The sequence below is a fragment of the Toxorhynchites rutilus genome, chromosome 2, assembly GCF_029784135.1.
Source record: "Toxorhynchites rutilus septentrionalis strain SRP chromosome 2, ASM2978413v1, whole genome shotgun sequence".
In the NCBI taxonomy this organism is placed as follows: domain Eukaryota; kingdom Metazoa; phylum Arthropoda; class Insecta; order Diptera; family Culicidae; genus Toxorhynchites; species Toxorhynchites rutilus.
The window spans coordinates 100,831,890-100,849,389 of NC_073745.1; the positions used below are offsets into that span (position 1 = coordinate 100,831,890).

A 17,500-nucleotide genomic window follows, 5' to 3' on the forward strand; every position below is an offset into this window, starting at 1 on the left:
AGAAAAGAAATGGGATTGGGAGAGAAGAGCATAGTGCTTATTTTTGGTTTATTTTCAGTCCGGTGGCAGAAAATAAATGGGATTGGGAGAGAAGAACATAGTGTTTATTTCCGGTTTTTTTTCTCAGTTCGGTGGCAGAAAAGAAATAGGATTGGGAGAGAAGAGCATTGTGTTAATTTCCCCATTTCCCTGTCACTTCGAAAATTACAAATGAATGGATTTTCGAGCGAACACCGGCTAGTAAGCCTCCGTTCAGTCCGATGGCAGAAAAGAAATGGGATTGAGAGAGAAGAGCATTGTGTTAATTTCACTATTTCCCTGTCACTTCGCAAATTACAAATGAATGGATTTCCGAGCGAACACCGGCTAGTAAGCCTCCGTTCAGTGCGAAATGCGTTCAGAAAAGAAATGGGATTGGGAGAGAAGAGCATAGTGCTTATTTTCGGTTTATTATCAGTCCGGTGGCAGAAAAGAAATGGGATTGGGAGAGAAGAACATAAGTGCATATTTTCTATTTATTTCCAATCCGGTGGCAGAAAAGAAATGGGATTAGGAGAAAAGAGCATTGTGTTAATTTCCCCATTTCTCTGTCACTTCGCAAATTACAAATGAATGGATATCCGAGCGAACACCGGCTAGTAAGCCTCCGTTCATTCCGATGGCAGAAAAGAAATGGGATTGGGAGAGAAGAGCATAGTGCTTATTTTCGGTTACACAAGCTAGTAAGCCTCCGTTCAGTCCGATGGCAGAAAAGAAATGGGATTAGGAGAGAAGAAGATAGTGCTTATTTTCGGTTTATTTTCAGTCCGGTGGCACAAAATAAATGGGATTGAGAGAGAAGAGCATAGTGTTTATTTCCCCATTTCCCTGTCACTTCGCAAATTACAAATGAATGGATTTCCGAGCGAACACCGGCTAGTAAGCCTCCGTTCAGTCCGATGGCAGAAAAGAAATGGGATTGGGAGAGAAGAAGATAGTGCTTATTTTCAGTCCGGTGGCACAAAATAAATGGGATTGAGAGTGAAGAGCATAGTTTTTATTTCCGGTTTATTTTCAGTTCGGTGGCAGAAAAGAAATAGGATTGTGAGAGAAGAGCATAGTGTTTATTTCCCCATTTCGCTGTCACATCGCAAATTACAAATGAATGGATATCCGAGCTAGTAAGCCTCCGTTCAGTCCGATGGCAGAAAAGAAATGGGATTGGGAGAGAAGAACATAGTGCTTATTTTCGATTTATTTTCAGTCCGGTGGCAGAGAAGAAATGGAATTGGGAGAGAAAAGCAGTGTTTATTTTCGGTTTATTTTCAGTCCGGTGGCAGAAAAGAAATGGGATTGGAGAGAAGAGCATAGTGTTCATTTCCCCATTTCCCTGTCACTTCGCAAATTACAACTGAATGGATTTCCGAGCGGTCTTCCGTTCAGTTCGATGGCAGAAAAGAAATGGGATTGGGAGAGAGGAGCATAGTGTTTATTTTCAGTTTATTTTCAGTTTATTTTCAGTCCGATGACAGAAAAGAAATGGGATTGGGAGAGAAGAGCATAGTGCTTATTTTTGGTTTATTTTCAGTCCGGTGGCAGAAAATAAATGGGATTGGGAGAGAAGAACATAGTGTTTATTTCCGGTTTTTTTTCTCAGTTCGGTGGCAGAAAAGAAATAGGATTGGGAGAGAAGAGCATTGTGTTAATTTCCCCATTTCCCTGTCACTTCGAAAATTACAAATGAATGGATTTTCGAGCGAACACCGGCTAGTAAGCCTCCGTTCAGTCCGATGGCAGAAAAGAAATGGGATTGGGAGAGATGAGCATAGTGCTTATTTTCGGTTTATTATCAGTCCGATGGCAGAAAAGAAATGGGATTGAGAGAGAAGAGCATTGTGTTAATTTCACTATTTCCCTGTCACTTCGCAAATTACAAATGAATGGATTTCCGAGCGAACACCGGCTAGTAAGCCTCCGTTCAGTGCGATGGCAGAAAAGAAATGGGATTGGGAGAGAAGAGCATAGTGCTTATTTTTGGTTTATTTTCAGTCCGGTGGCAGAAAAGAAATGGGATTGGAGAGAAGAGCATAGTGTTCATTTCCCCATTTCCCTGTCACTTCGCAAATTACAACTGAATGGATTTCCGAGCGGTCTTCCGTTCAGTTCGATGGCAGAAAAGAAATGGGATTGGGAGAGAGGAGCATAGTGTTTATTTTCAGTTTATTTTCAGTCCGATGACAGAAAAGAAATGGGATTGGGAGAGAAGAGCATAGTGCTTATTTTCGGTTTATTTTCAGTCCGGTGGCAGAAAAGAAATGGGATTGGAGAGAAGAGCATAGTGTTCATTTCCCCATTTCCCTGTCACTTCGCAAATTACAACTGAATGGATTTCCGAGCGGTCTTCCGTTCAGTTCGATGGCAGAAAAGAAATGGGATTGGGAGAGAGGAGCATAGTGTTTATTTTCAGTTTATTTTCAGTCCGATGACAGAAAAGAAATGGGATTGGGAGAGAAGAGCATAGTGCTTATTTTCGGTTTATTATCAGTCCGGTGGCAGAAAAGAAATGGGATTGGGAGAGAAGAGCATAGTGTTTATTTTGCCCATTTCCCTGTCACTTCGCAAATTACAAATGAATGGATTTCCGAGCGAACATCGGCTAGTAAGCCTCCGTTCAGTCCGGTTGCAGGAAAGAAATGGGATTGGGAGAGAAGAGCATTGTGTTTATTTTCGATTTATTATCAGTCCGGTGGCAGAAAAGAAATGGGATTGGGAGAGAAGAGCATTGTGTTTATTTTGCCCATTTCCCTGTCACTTCGCAAATTACAAATGAATGGATTTCCGAGCGAACACCGGCTAGTAAGCCTCCGTTCATTCCGATGGCAGAAAAGAAATGGGATTGAGAGAGAAGAGCATAGTGCTTATTTTCGGTTTATTTTCAGTCCGATGGCAGAAAAGAAATGGGATTGTGAGAGAAGAACATAAGTGCCTATTTTCGATTTATTTCCAATCCGGTGGCAGAAAAGAAATAGGATTAGGAGAAAAGAGCATTGTGTTAATTTCCCCATTTCCCTGTCACTTCACAAATTACAAATGAATGGATATCCGAGCGAACACCGGCTAGTAAGCCTCCGTTCCGTCCGGTGGCAGAAAAGAAATGGAATTGGGAGAGAAGAGCATATATTTACGGTTTATTTTCAGTCCGGTGGCAGAAAAGAAATGGGATTGGGAGAGAACAGCATAGTGTTTATTTTCGGTTTATTTTCAGTCCGCTGGCAGAAAAGAAATGGGATTGGGACAGAAGAGCATAGTGTTTATTTTGCCCATTTCCCTGTCTCTTCGCAAATTACAAATTAATGGATTTCCGAGCGAACACCGGCTAGTAAGCCTCCGTTCAGTCCGGTGGTAGTAAAGAAATTGTATTGGGAGAGAAGAGCATTGTGTTTATTTCATCATTTCTCTGTCACTTCGCAATTACAACTAAATGAATTTCCGAGCGAACACCGGGATCCGTTCAGTCTGATGGCAGAAAGGAAATGGGGTTGAGAAAGATGAGCATAGTGTTTATTTCCGGTTTATTTTCAGTCCGATGGAAGAAATAAAAGATTAAGATAGAAGAGGATAGCGTTTACTTTCCCATTTTTGTGTCATTTAGCAAATTACAAATGGATGGATTTCTTGTCGGAGTGGAAATCGTGAACTTCCACCGATTACTCGCAGCAGTACTAAACGCAGACGAGCGAAGATAAAACACGTGTTTTTCATTTTTACCCGCATTCTGCATACGACAGTCAGAAATCTCCACGATTCGAAGATTGATTCTAACAAATGTTTGGATAAACTCAATCCGTTTGTATAACTTGTCAGTTGAAAACAAATCAACAAAGGCGATTGATTTTGAAGAAGTTAATAATCACCCTTACTCTGAAATCCGATCAAGTCAGAAGTAACCCAACGGATCTCAAGTTTGCATTCCTCAAACTCAAGTTTGCATCCCATAAACATTCTGTTGAATATATACCAGGATTTTGAGTTTTTAAAGAAAATGCTTTTTTTTATCGTCAAAATTTACATTATCGCTTTCAAAATAGGTCCTTCTGAAGCAATACGCCTTTTCCAACGAACAATCCAGTCATTCAAACACTTTTTATAGCTGTAATCAGAAATTGCAGCGAATTCGTTTTCATGTCTTCAGTGCTGCCAAAACGGGTTCCACGAAGCGAAAATTTGCGTTTCGGAAATAGGAAAAAATCTCAATGAGCCATATATGTAGAGTACAGTGCTTGTTCAATCACATTTGTGTAATTTTTGGTCAAAATTTCGTTTACAATGATCGATTGATTAGCATGGTGCATTATCGTGGTGCAAAATCTAAGTGTTCTTCGTCCACAAATCTGACCGTTTGCAACAAATTTTCTCTTTCAAACGCCTCATAACGCCAAGATAATACCTTTTATCCGCGTTTTGACCCTTCTGGAGGATTTCCGAATGAACAACACCACGAATATCGAAGAAAACAGTGAACATTACCTTCACTTTGGTCGACGGTAGTTTTTTCGATTTCGACTCGTTTGATTTCTATGCTTATGACTTTCTATATTGGGTAAAAAAAATATGACGGCTTATCAGCCCCCTGATGGTGACAGTACATCGATTGGAGTGCGTTGCAGGGATGTCAAGTATTTTTTGTTTACATTACAGATGGCAGTCCTTGGTATGGCAAATCGTTCATCGGTCTTCTTTGAATGCCTTATACCACTCATGCACCAATTTTTTTGAAATAGTTGAATTACAAATGTATCCTGCAACATTTTCAACGTTTCGGCACAAGAGATTTTTGTTTGCCATACAAAATTACACACAATATCTTTGTCCAATGGAATAATCCATATCAGAAATCACCGAGCAAAAAGAAGTTAACTTGTTCTAAATGAGGCTTTTATAAAACTAAATGAGCGGTCGCGCACAAAATTGACAGTAGTACCAACTTGTAGGTGGTAGGTAGTAGTAGGTGATTGCTGCAGATTAGAGCCGAACGGAGATGACACTAGAAACCCTGGCTTGTTTGAATGCAATTATATTCAGTTATACATATTTAAATTAAACAACTGCGACTATCGCATTTATCCAGCTCTAGCTTAGAAGCGCATTCCATTCTGCGAACGATGCACCTTCAGAACCATAATTGATTCGTGCGAGCGTTAGCTCGCGGTTTAATCAAAACATTTCTGCTCGTTAGGTAAATTGATCAATCTTATACAGAGTACTGAGAATCCGGTTTGCAAAACAGCATGTGTAAGCTATCGCATACCGATACCACGAGAAGATGACATAACAGATAAAGGTTTTAAACCGCATTCTGCAGATTGATTCTAGGTAAACTCTTTAGTCTGGAGTAATTTAAACCTACTCACTTTCAGACCATCAGCATCCCATCAGGAACGTAGGCAATTCGCAATCTCTCATCTCACATGAAACAAATCCAGAATCGCAATTTTCACTCCGAAACTCACAATTTCCACTGTTTTTTTTATATTCCTCTTCGGACTCTTTTGTCACGAGACACTTTCTTGCAGTGTGGAATAATTGATTTGCGCTGCCGCTCTGATTTCACCCTTTTCTCGCTGCCACTGATGCTGTTGCTACGCAGGACGACACATTTATATTATTGGATAATTCGACCCAAATTGAGGTTTACACTGTTATTCGGCCTTCCTCTTCCAAAGCGAAGAACAATTATTGTAAGCCTTGACATTCGCATAACTCTTTCCTATTCGCGTGAGATTACGCTATCTCCAAAATTGACACACGATACATGGAGAGGATCACGTATGGGATCGCAATTCAGGAATCATTTTTATCACAAAAACAAATCGGAAACTGATTCTGGCACTTTCATCCGATGCATTATTTTATTCCAATACGATTATGCACGCTTGCCACTAGGTCAATTCGTTTAACATACCGACGACTGTCGCGACTAAGGGAATAGTGATGTATGGGAACAGGAAAATTACTATCCAGGCAAATTTGATCTGCTGCTTCTACTGCAGAAGCAGAAGGAATAGAAAGTCGGTACGCGGAAAATGTAAACAAGCGCAGGTGGATGCTTGGATGTGCTGTCAAACTTGCACAATGGTCACACGACGGGGGAATGGACAGAGTTTGTGTATCGCCACAAGATGCCACAGTTGATTCGATGTGCACGAAAAAATGAACGGTGTACCAATCGTCCTCATTCGAATCAAGAAAAAGACTAACCCTTCTTTGATAGAGAAGATGATCATTGGGAGATGGTTATATAGGAAAGTCGATAACGCTACTGACGAGTGTGATACAAACTGGACTCTGGGGACTGAATAGTTGATTGTAAATAATACGAATCTGATAAGATTCCATTTCTTAGATTGCTGTTAAGTAATGATTCAAGTAATCATACATTCAAGGGTTTCAGTACTCAGTTTGTAGATTAGATAATAGGTTCACCGGTTCTGTAGTTATAGTTCGATTACATTCATGGATAGCCTGAATTCGCGTGATCATTTTTTCCTTGAAATCCCATTCCACAAACGATGTTTCTGTCGATGAGTTGCTTCACTAAAACAAATATCAAATAATCTGCTCTAATTAATAATTGTGCATGGAAATCTAATAATGTACTACTATGTTCTCATAATCCATAGAAACTGTGGGCATCGCTTTCCTTTTCGATTGAAAACAACTTTTGAATTTCGATTTTGGCTGTCTCTAACAATTGGAACGGCGGAGTTCCAAATTTTTAAATGCTGGTTTTTGCACTTGACGAGCAGCATTTCATATGTGTTTTTCCGGTTTCCTGCTGTTTTTCGTTCAGCTCATGTGGAACCCATTTACAGGTCTTCTTGGACCGGAATTCAAATGTATGGAGATGGCTTATAATGAATTGATCTGCGGGTTATTGTAGCGTTTGAATGTCAACTTCGTCCAAAAGTGGCTAAAGTACACTGTCCTCGACATTTTCTGATGTTTTTCACGGTTTTCGTTTCTCATGCCAATCACTATTTTAAAAAATATTTAAGCCACTCAATGTATTGCAATTTTTTCAAGATCATGTTCATCGTAAGCTTCGATAAACTTTCGACGCGATTCTGCAGCAGTTTTGTTTGAGGCAGTGTTCTAGTCTAGAAATTTCAAAATTTTCAAACACATTTGTGTAGTTTAGGCATTTAAGAATATACTCTAGAAAGGACTTATCGAGAATTCTATTATTTACCGAGTTAGAACCATTTTAGTGATGCGGTATCTAACCTGGTACGGCCAGAAAAATGAACTTCAAACGCGTTTTTCTCGAAATTAGTTTTTTAAAACTGGCGTACACGATATCTCAAGTTCTACTGCACCGATTTATGTTGAATTTATATGGATGCAATCTGCAAGCATCTCTCTATCGCATGAACCTCTAAAAAATATATTTTTTGAATTTTACTGTTTTTGATAACTTGGGAAGCGTAAGAAAAAACGTTTTTAACCGCATTTTGTCAAAAAAGATGTTTTTGACTTTTCCGAGGTTCATGCGATAGCGGCATCTTTACTGATTCAGAATCTGTTCGATTTTTTTTTTGTTTCAGATTACTAGAAGGGCTGGAATCGTGTACGCCATGGCACAACTTTTTTTTAACTCTTTCACTCCACCAGCTACTAAATATTCTATTGTTTTATTGTTAAAAGATAGAAGAATAAATAATGGTATAATGGATAGTAAAAATATTCTTTGTTTTATTTATATGGAGCTCGGAAAAACATCCGAAATTCGTGTCCCTACACCAGAATACCTCCTTAAATGGTAGTAATAAGTTAATGCTGACCGCAAAACATACTTTCCAGACACAAGATTTGACATGCTTAAGGTGAAGGTGGAAGCTAGCCACAAATGGCTGTCACAATGGCATTTTTTAATTTCTTTCATCTCCCTCCCTCACCCTTGGCCCGAAAATCAATAATTTTGCGAAACAGTGTGAAGAAAATTATCGTTTTCGCACGCTTCCCATCAAGTAATATCAACCAAACTCTAATCGATTACTCACAAGATATTAAATTCTCATCTGCTGTCGCACTGTATAGTGAAAAACGTCGGAAGACTCTAGCTAGTGCTCTAAAAGTTAAATTTTAATTTTTCAATTTTCGGCAATGGTTTTGTTTATATTGGTGAAAGTATCGTTATTTTTTTGACTCTGATGCCAGACAACATCATCGAAAAACTATGAAAACCACTCAATAAAATGTTATTCCTGTGTCATAGCGTTTCATGTGATGAAAATCAATAGAATAAAATTGTGTTGATATCAATAGAATTATTATTTTTACGTTTAATGGGTCTATAATGTAAGTTTTAGCAACTTTAACATTGGTTAAGCAAATTGTATTGCAGAGCTCGGAACACTGCCACGGCTGCCTATGCTTTCAAAAACAGTAAACGGAAAAGTATTGGCGATCTAACGTACAAATCTACACCTAGGCGGTGCTGCGGTGAAAGTGATGATGGTTTTAAATTTTGCTATGTGAGCTTATGGAAGGCTTGTAGTTCTTTCCATAAATTACAATGTTATAATCATAAAAGATTATTTGATTGCGATGAGTTTGTTTAATTCTGCGCAATTTTATATATAACATGTTATTTATTTACCTCTTTCAGTAGTGAAAACTATAAAAATGTTGACAATGGTTGAATTAAAGAAGGAAATTCGAGAGCACAATTAAACACAAGTAGAAAAATGCACGGTTCCTGCATGTGAGAACAACCTTGGAAAGCCCGGAAGTAAAATATACGTGATTTGTTTTTGAGTTTTAGGTTACATGAGCATCATTTTCTTAGTTCAAAAACAAAATCCAGATGTCTCACCGATCGTTTACCTTTTGCGTTAGATCGCCAATTACATTCAATCAAAATGCCTCGACCAACGAAGAGAAGGGTTAAGGCTCTCCAACGTGAATATGTGAAAACAATACGATCAACGAAGGAAAATATGAAGAAAATATCAACATCGAGTTACTATGCGGAAGAACTTGTTAATACCAAAAGAGCCCCAATTCGAATGTGTTATAAATTTGCTAAATTTGCTCGCGTATAAACAGAAATTTACTTCATATGCAAATGCACCTTCTATATATATTTATATTTCAATTGTTCATCGGAACATATCGTTCATACATTTTACTTTAGTATTCAATTGTTATTTTTTTTTTCAAATGTATTCAAAGACTCATGTCAATGAAGCGCTACACAGTCTGATAAGTGAATTGTTCTATTTACGTGTGTTTTGCTCTTCTCTCACAAACACTATTATCCCATTTTTACACCAGGTTTTACCCAAGGCGCCTAGAAGTATATCCTAAGGTGGGCCAACTTGCTAAAACGACTCTTCAGCCATCTTGGAAGTCTACTGTGTTTTGTTTGTAAACAATACACAATACACTAGTGGCGAAGCTCGCTCGTGATCAGTCTGTCTCTTTCACGCTACAAGCAAATAATTCTCCTTCTGCTTTCTTCCGTACTGTTTTCATATACCGCTCCCCTAACCAACTTAGTGACGAAACGGCCTCACCTAGTACCATAGACCCGTATTGGTTTTACCTATACCATACCTGCTTCCTTCCACCTTCACCGTAAAGCTCTTCAACCCTATGTTGCAGATTGACTTATTTGTTCTGAGTTGAACACAGTTCCAATTAGAATACATTTTGTCTCCTAACAAAATTACATTCTGAACAACACAATAGCTCAACTTTGATAGAACATACGTTATCCGGTCAAAAGCGATAAGCATCAATCACATGAAACATTCAATGAGATAAGAAACAAGGAACCACGTGTTCGACTTAATAAAGTAATAAATAATAAAGTTTTATGACGAATTTTTGTTCACTTAGATCTCTTACATAAACAATAGCAACGGCGGGGTGTTTCTTTGAAGATATAGAGCATTAAGGCAATGAAATAAAACACATACAAATGGAGTTAATTGCCATGAATGTGGCTTTTTTCGAAACATAATTCTCGCGCAACTTTTGAAAAGGTCCTATGTAAGGGTGGGTTTAGACTAGTGATATATTAATGTGAAGGAATATGATGAGATTTATAGAAATCTCTCCAACTTGAACAAAAATAAAATTGAAAAATGTTCAGCGAGAAGATTTCAAATTACAAATTCTCAGTATATATTTAACGGAATCAGAACAGATATCTCTGGGCGTTTAATTTAGACAGCTTGCGTGTCTCAATAGACGAAATCTTCGCAAATAAACAGTACCGCGAAACAGCAAAATATCACCTGATAAGAATTGATAGACCCGAAAAGAACATTTATAGATCCTCTTAACTCGAAACGGAATTCCTGTGATTTTTTATTAACGTGAACCACACCGACTAACACAAGGTTGAGCATTATCGAAGCGCTGTAGAAATCGCATCAACGGTTTACACTAGCGTGAACTTCTATAATGAATATATTCATATTTTCGGTGAATTTATTCATCGAACTCTAGTGATTTCTCACCAGTGAGAAATTCACAAGCGTTTACATATGCTGAATTTATTCAAGTTATATATACCTCGAATAAGTGTATCATATTTATTCTCACCCGTTTACACCTATTTTCACGTGAATAAATCCATCTATAGCTATAGATCTCCCTAATGTAAACCCGCCATAACATTTACGTTAACCCTTTCCCGTACAACATCGAGTCTCACTCGTGGGTACTTGAATAACATAGGGCGCTAGAACGCTCAGCAGGCTAGTGATATCACTTGATGCGTGACGTATTGAATAATACGGGAAGGTGTTAACTCGAGAAAAACGAAGCTGAAGATCGGAACATTGTTGCGCGAATTATTTTAAAAGGAATCGATCTTCGTCGCTACTTTTACCACTAGCAGTCAATAAAAACTCTGGAAAACCAATTCTAACCGCTGTTCCGTGATTTAAGTTTGAAGTTGAAGCCTTAGAGCAAAAATAACAATCCACATACCTGCACTTCGTGCTAGAGGCAGTGTATTATTGTTAACATTCGTTGAATTGTGCTAAAAGCGGAATGGGAGCACAGACACGGTAAGATAATTTTACAGCATGATAACGCCAAACCACATGATCATGGATTTATCAAGAGTTATCTAGGAAAAATCGAATTGGGAGGATCTACCGCAGCCGCCATATAGACAATTTTTGTAGTAAAAACCGTTCGCTATATGACCAACAATAAGCTGAGCTACAATATTCTTCAAAAAAAAAAACGGGGATTGTAGCGATTTGTGGAAGCAAATGTACAGAAACAAAGTGGAGGTAGTACTACGACGGGCACTTGGACAGGAGACTAAGACGGCGTTGAAGAGGACTGCACCGGTGCAGTGAACAACGAAGACGTACCACCCTCGATGGGGGAAGTTAAGAAGGCTACCAAGACCACCAAGCAACTGGAAAGGATGGTCTCGCAGCGAAAATCTTCAAGGGAGGCCCGGGAAACTTGTAGAGTGTATGAATCGGTTCAATAGGAAAAAGAAGGCTGCTGGCTAGGACTGGATAAAAGGCTTTTTAGTGAAAAATTCGTAATTACGTTCCGTGAACCCGAGGCTACATTAGCAGCAAAAGCCAAAGGTTTTTACAAGCCTACGGTCAACAGTTTTTTTTTACTTGTTGGAGACTATTCCAAAAACCAATCAATTTCAAGCCACTGTTATATACAATGTTGATGAGACATCGGTATCAACGGTGCATTTTATAAAATAGTATGGATTTTAAAAATTTATACCGCCTTTAGGTACCTAACAAAACAACTAAAATTGCTGCAACGAAAGGCAAAAAGCAGGTGGACGAGGAACTCTTGCGCCATCATTGGTAACAGATCAACCAGAAATAAATTATTTTGTATTCTATCAAAATTCAAGTTCTACTCAATGATCAACAGAGATCTGTATAATGGTTTATAAAGGGTTCAAAAGAGATTCTGGAACGATTTCGATATTGGCAAATCCTTAGGGTATTTTCCCTGATTTCCCCTATAGGAAAATGCCTTGGAAAATTGAAATATGAGTGTGACACATTATTGCTGCGTCGGAACTATCAAAATGGTAGGTTGTCATTGTTTTGCTTATGCGTGCATTGCATTTGTCGCCTAAGCAGGTCGATGCTATGGGAACTGATAGGATCTCCCGGTATGATGATGCGATCTTTGAAAGGTATACGGTTGCTATGCGGGACTGGATGGCATGTGGAATACACATGTCACGTTATACAATCGACCGACGATAGCCATGGAGAATCATGAACGAATATGGCTTTATTCGAAAGCTGGCAAGACTGATTTCGGCAACGATGAACGGTATGCGGTGCTGTGTGCGATTCATAGGAATCGTTCGAGGCTCACAGTACCCTCGACAATGCGATGGAATCTTCTATTTGCTCTTCAATGTGGCGCTGAAAAGTGTTGTGCGGAGAGCGAGGTACGATTTTCAACAAGTTCGGACAGTTTTTTTCGGACAGATTTGTTTTACCGATGGCGTGAATAGAATACGACGGTAGCGGATATTTTTTCACTATGGAGCTCATTCCCACTTCACGGTGAAAACGGAATGAGCGGCATGCCATTGAACCACGTTTTACGAGTTAGTGCAGCGTCAAAGATAATAATGGATTTCCAGGCAGAATGAACACCTTTCAAATAAAAATTATGAATGAAAATCAACTTCTCAATATCAACATAGTGTTCAATGTGAATGGAAAACTTTGTTTTCTTCGTGTGGTAAAATAATCTCCTACGAAAATTGTCGACACCGTACCGTTGTCATCGCGGATACACTTTATTTCGTTTCCACCGTGGAGTATAACGGGAATAAGGCCCTATATTATAGTGACTTTCAGTCGTTTTTGACTGGTTCAACACTTGGAAACGGCTTTACATCCATTCCGAAGCAAGAATATCGGGAGTAAAACTTGAACTCGTTACTTTTAGCGTCAGAGGTACGTGTGATAAACCATATAATTGGTCATGATAGTGTGATAGTGGGGGCAAATTGGTCATGGGGGGCAAAGTGGTAACCCGCTTGTTTGGTAGTATAACTATCCCACCCTGTACTTCAGTAGAGCTGTCACATGTCAAAATACAAATAAAAACAGAAATTACTCTTTCGATAGCAATTCGGCCGTAGTTCTGTGCGCATAGTATCTAAGAAATTTCTCGTGAAATTTAGTTTATTCAATCTGATATATTGGACAAATCATCAGTTTAGACGACCGTTCACATATTCTAGGGGAGGTGAACAGATATTTTGTTCAATCTCAGCGATTAATTAGCATAGAAATTACTTCTTACTACGTTTTTGTATGCCTGAGAAAATTTTAATTTAAACTCTAGGTGAACAGGCCAAGCTTATTTCATACATGTACCTACTATATCGAATATTATATGAACAAATTTGGACGAATAAAACGCATAAATCTATCCCATTTAGCTTGATATGTGCGGGTGACCACTTTGCCCCCACTAGGTGACCACTTTACCTCCAAGAAAAAAAAAGGTCAGTTTTTCACTTTTTTTTTCTAATGATGAAAAGTGTACTATTTTGAATTTTTATAGTAAAAGCCGTTTGCTATCTTGAAGAACAATGAGTTGAACTATAATATTCTTCGAGAAACGGGAAATGAATCGGTATGTGAACGCAGAAAATGGGCATATTCCTTAGGGTGACCACTATGCCCCCACTTCCCCTACTGATTTCTATTTCATGTTGAACTCCTATTATCCGCGTTGACGGCATTGAGCTTCGTATTACGAAATGGGGGAGCAGGCATGACAATATGGGTTTGCAAAAGACATAAACGTGCTTTTAAAATAAAAATTATGAATGAAAATTATTTTTACCAAACCAAATTAGTACTCTAGGTAAACTAAAATCACTTTTGCTTGCAAGTAGTAAAAAAATATCATACACAAATTGTGTTTAAAGATAATTTTGTATTATAATGGCAAGTTTTGGTCAGAATATCTGAAAATTGATAGAAAATAGTTTAAATTGGGGTCAGAACAGCGTACTTATAGAAGGCAAATAACGCAAAGAAAAAAATTTCATTCAAATTTTAGCAATTTAAAACTGCCTTAGGGTCGACTAATCTGATAGAGAATAGTTGACCTCATACAAACTAATATCGTATCCAGATGTCGACACCATTCCGCCGTCAACGCGAATTCCAGACACGTCTATCCTTATTGACAGTTTATACAGTACACCGTTTGTTTACCTTTTACCAGCAGAGGTACACTCTAAATTCAGGATACCACATTTTCCCCTGGCGGTAACAACAATGTAATGAAAAATAATCTAATTAAAGAATTCAATTCGCATAACCGAACAGCGTTCGTGTTATTTATTAGTCAATATCCAAACTTCTGTGTTATTCCATTGCACAAAATTGATTGATTTGCCGTACTTAGGAACCCTCATCCTCTGAACACACTAAAAATGAAGAAAATGAACAGAGACTGACGTTCATTGGTTTACAAAAAAAAAATCGAGGGGTTGTATCCGAGACACGACCTCTTAGGATGTAGGACTATGCTTTTTTTTAATTTGTTGGTTTATCATTTCAGATATTATTTGCGAATACGTTGAAATTTCATAAATAACTCTTTAGTAAAAAGTTCCGGGAACCCTGAAAAGGTTTAATGGCTTGCGTGGTTTTGTAGAATCATTTCGAAAAGCAACGATTCTGGGCCTGATCACGAACGTCACTTCACGGCAAAAATGAAATGAAGTGCATAGAACCTTGCATACAAATCATTTCGTTTTCACCGTGAAGTGACGTTCGTGATCAGGCCCTCTGTCTTGCCTTTGCGAGAACAATACACTAAGTGGTCATATGTCGCAATTTGTTTCTTTATATCAATGCCACATTGAACTGAGTATTTAACGAGAGGCATCTTCCGTGCATCGCCATTCAACAAGCATCAAACACGCGTCTAACAGATGCACACATTTGCAACGATAAAAATGAAACATCGCGAGAATGACCGTTTATGGCACCTTACGTGACCTGTTTTCTGACTTGGCACCCTCAATGTAAGACGTAGTCCTGCGTCAAAAAAATAATAAAAATAAAACATTTTATCGCAAAAAAATTAGATTGTCCGTCTTAAGTTCATTTAATTATTAAAGCGAAATTATTACTTTCCAGCTCCTGTATCTTTAAGTGTTTTTGTACGGATTGTCGGCGTTGTGTTTTTGTTACCTTGACAAGTCCTTTAAACTTCTATTTTAATTTTCCGTTCAAGTTTTGCTATCGGGTTTGCAAACGCAAAATTTCTCATCAAGCATCTGTTACTGGTACAAGTTCTTTTGAAATGTTCTCTTGTAATCAGATAGGGTTTACTCCACAATCAAAACAGGCAAGGCCAATTTCTAGCCACATATCGCTTCTCAATGTTTTAAGAAATTCTATGATCTACATCGAACTAATAAACATCATGGCACAAGAGTACCAAGTTTTCAAGTGATGCATATTTTCCAATGAGATAGATAATTTACTCCATGAAACACTCGCTAAAACTTAATGACTATGCTCAACTGCATGTAACATGTAACATATGTGGGAATACTTCCGAAATAATTCATTCAGTTTATAAAAATTGGTTATTTAACAACGGTCAAACCGAAATTAATCCAATCGCCTCTTCTCTATCTACAGATGTATTGAATACTAAGAAATGTATAGTTGTTTTTACAAACAACTAAAATATTCAAAATCCATAGACAATGGATTCGTTCCACTCCCCGCAAACTCTCCTTGGTCGAACACACTTTGCAATCATTTTTGCTCACCCCGTTTTAGCATTGTAAACACGCCTCCGACCGCACACTATGATATTGGCCTTGAGCATAACTCGACCCGAATATCACAAATGCAATTGATTTGGACTTCACCCGACTCAATATGGTAAGCAGAAACTGCAATGCACACATACATGCTGGTCTTGCGCTTAACCCGACTCAACTGTTTCAAATGCAACGATTTTGGCCATGAGCTAAACTCAGCGCAAATCTAACCGAATATTGGTCTTGGGCTGAACCCGACTCAATATGGTAAACAAAATACATTTGATATGATTACATGAATATAAGCTAGCTGGCCTTGGACTTAACCCGTCTCAACTGATTTTGGCCTTGAGCTGAGCTCGTCGCAAATCTATCCAAATATCGGTCTTGGGCTGAACCCGACTTAATATAGTATCTGAATAAAACATAACATATATCACTTAATACGTACACGTTGGTCTTGGGCTCAACCCGACTCAACTATTTTATTCTCGAGATGATTTCAACACAACATAATGTTCAACAATCTGAATTTCATAGAGACGAATGAACTCTCAGAGTTTAAAGTCTCTCTAATTCATTACCATTACCATGAATTTCATGTTTTCAGAATTACTGGCAGCACTTCGGAGAAAATCGAATCTCCCTCTATCACCGTTATCTTCATTGTTTCAAAACAATACTTATTGGACGCAAGAATCCTTTTTGTCTTAATCATAACACTTTCTTCCTGCGTACATTCATGTACTAATCCATAACTACTGGTTTTTATTTCATGTTGAACTCCTATTATTCCAGACACTTCTTCTTCTTCTTAAATGGCAATAGCGTTCCTAGAGGAACTTCGCCGTCTCAACGTAGTATTACTTGCGTCATTTATATTAGTACTTAGTTGAGATTTTTATGTCAAATAACACGCCTTGAATGCATTCTGAGTGGCAAGCTCTAGAATACGCGTGATCACAGTGCAAGTCGGAGGACATTTTTTTGACCAAAAATTCCCCGACCAGAACGAGAATCGAACCCGAACTCCCGGCATGCTACGTGTGACGCTCACCACTCGACCAACGGAAGGCGTGTCTACTATGGCCTCCACAAATCCCTAAGTTCCAACAAAAAGTAAATATTTATTGCCGGCGATTACCAAATGTTTTCCACTTTAACTTTTTTCGTGGGACGTAGGGTAGATAGGGGCAATATGCTCTCCCTGAGAACGAAACGTCCTAAAACACGTAGAAACGTTTATAAATTATGCTACATGTTAAAATCTCACGATTTGAAACCTTATTGATCGATGTAAAACGCGATAACTGGTCTTCCCTTTTCGCCCAGTTAGCGAATGTTTACTGTAAAAAAATTAATAAGATTATTACACCCATACCTCGCTTTACGGCCCAGATACGTTCCACGAAATTTGGCTGCAAAGCGAAAAGCCGTATAAGGAATCAATTATTCTAATACAAATTCTTATAAATTCAATCAAATCGTTTTCAAATTAGTTATATATGTAACATGGTTTCTCATTCAAAATGCATTTATTTTTTTATTCCTTTTGAATCAAAAATTAAATTCATTTAAATAAAAAATACATACATAACATAAACATAAAACATATAATACATACAACATACATGTATAAAAACCAACAACAATATATAAACAAAAATAAAAACAACTTGATGT

At 38.1% G+C, this 17,500-nt stretch overlaps 1 protein-coding gene across 2 annotated transcripts in view; it reads right to left on the minus strand.

The window, feature by feature from the left end:
• The window catches only part of LOC129767266 (beta-1,4-N-acetylgalactosaminyltransferase bre-4), a 40,512-nt gene extending 34,374 nt beyond the window's left edge, over nucleotides 1-6,138 (minus strand). For both annotated transcript variants that reach the window (XR_008741503.1, XM_055767964.1), the window contains exon 1: nucleotides 5,391-6,138. The gene's annotated coding sequence lies outside the window, so the exon portion shown is untranslated. The remainder of the gene's footprint in view (nucleotides 1-5,390) is intronic.
• Between the last annotated feature and the right edge of the window lie 11,362 nt (nucleotides 6,139-17,500).